This window comes from Schistocerca cancellata, chromosome 6, assembly GCF_023864275.1.
Source record: "Schistocerca cancellata isolate TAMUIC-IGC-003103 chromosome 6, iqSchCanc2.1, whole genome shotgun sequence".
NCBI lineage: Eukaryota > Metazoa > Arthropoda > Insecta > Orthoptera > Acrididae > Schistocerca > Schistocerca cancellata.
Genome location: NC_064631.1, coordinates 420782507 through 420784593, shown reverse-complemented (window position 1 = coordinate 420784593; position 2087 = coordinate 420782507). Strand labels below are relative to the sequence as shown.

At 36.4% G+C, this 2087-nt stretch overlaps 1 non-coding gene across 1 annotated transcript; it reads right to left on the bottom strand.

The window, feature by feature from the left end:
• Positions 1 to 1770: 1770 nt before the first annotated feature.
• Trnas-uga (transfer RNA serine (anticodon UGA)) lies at positions 1771 to 1845 on the bottom strand. The gene has a single exon. It is a non-coding gene; the product is annotated as a tRNA-Ser (tRNA).
• Between the last annotated feature and the right edge of the window lie 242 nt (positions 1846 to 2087).

Here is a 2087-nt window from a genome sequence, read left to right as displayed (position 1 = left end):
AATGGTGCAGAAGTTAGATTATACTTACACACACACACACACACACACACACACACACACACACACACACACACACACACAGACAGACACACAAATTTTCAATGAACACATTACTGCACTGAAATTGTGCAGAAGTTATGTTGTACTTATATACAAATCAGTTGGTTTTACTAAGAAAATCGTCAATGGAGTAGAAGGAGTTGGCCACCAATAAATCCTTTAGGCTTCTCTTAAACTGAATTTCATTGGTTGTTAAGCTTTTTATGGCTGCTGGCAAGTTATTGAAAATGTGTGTTCCTGAATAATGCACACCTTTTTGTACAAGACTAAGTGACTTTAAATCCTTGTGAAGATTATTCTTATTTCTAGTATTGATTCCATGAATTGAGCTGTTGGTTTGAAAAAGTGATATATTTTTAATGACAAATTTCATTAAGGAATAAATATATTGGGAAGCAGTAGTTAGTATCCCTAGTTCCCTAAACAGGCTTCTGCAGGATGTTCTTGAGTTCACACCACATATAATTCTTACTGCAAGTTTTTGTGCCCGGAAAACTTTAGCTTCGCTTGATGAAATACCCCAAAAAATAATCCCATATGACATTATGGAATGAAAGTAAGCATAGTATTCCAGCTTTTTCATTTTTATATCCCCTATGTCTGACAAAATTCGCATTGTAAACACAGATTTGTTAAGACGCTTCAGCAGTTCTGCGGTGTGCTCCTCCCAGTTGAATTTATTATCAAGCTGTAATCCCAAGAATTTAACACTGTCCACTTCTTCTATCTTTTTGTCATCATATGTTAGACATATACGCTTGGGATACCCCTTACAAATTCTGAACTGCATGTAGTGTGTTTTTTCAAAGTTTAGTGACAAAGAATTGGCTAGGAACCAGTGATTAATGTCCACAAATATTTTATTGGCTGATCTTTCTAAGACTACACTTGATTTGCTATTTATTGCAATGTTTGTATCATTGGCAAACAAAACAAACTTGGCATCTGATAATGTTACTGATGAAAGGTCATTGATATACACAAGAAAAAGTAAGGGCCCCAAAATGGAACCTTGTGGGACCCCACATGTAATTAGTTCCCAGTTGGATGATGCCTGATAGCTTGATACATGTCTCTTTACTAATAACACCCTTTGTTTCCTGCCAGAGATATAAGATTTGAACCATTTTGCAGCATTTCCCGTTACACTATAATATTCTAGTTTACTTAAAAGGATATTGTGATTTACACAGTCAAATGCCTTTGACAGATCACAAAATATACCAGTTGCCTGCAATTATTTGTCTAATGAATTAAGCACATTTTCACTGTAAGTGTAGATAGCCTTCTCAATATCAGAACCTTTTAGAAATCCGAACTGTGACTTTGACAATATGTTATTTGAGATAAGATGGTTATAAAGACGACTGTACATTACTTTTTCGAAAATTTTTGAGAATGCTGGCAACAGTGAAATTGGACGGAAATTTGATGCTATTTCTTTATCTCCCTTCTTAAACAGTGGCTTAACTTCAGCATATTTCAGCCATTCAGGAAATGTTCCACTGATAAACGACTGGTTACACAGATAGCTTAATATGTTACTTAGCTCAGAATCACATTCTTTAATTAACTTTGTTGATATTTCATCATACCCACTAGATGTTTTTGATTTTAAAGAATTTATGATGGACATTATTTCTAGAATGAGATTTTCACTCTGCAGCGGAGTGTGCGCTGATATGAAACTTCCTGGCAGATTAAAACTGTGTGCCCGACCGAGACTCGAACTCGGGACCTTTGCCTTTCACGGGCAAGTGCTCTACCAACTGAGCTACCGAAGCACGACTCACGCCCGGTACTCACAGCTTTACTTCTGCCAGTACCTCGTCTCCTACCTTCCAAACTTGACATTATTTCTGTTGGGGTAGTGAGGGTCAAATTCATATTATGGAAGTTACTTGAAATGTCTGGTCTAAGGTAATCCATAGCAGCATCTACCAAACCTGACAACCCCATCTTTTCAGTAACAGTTATAAAATGTTTGTTAAAAAGTTCTGCAACACTATACACATCTGTCACCAATG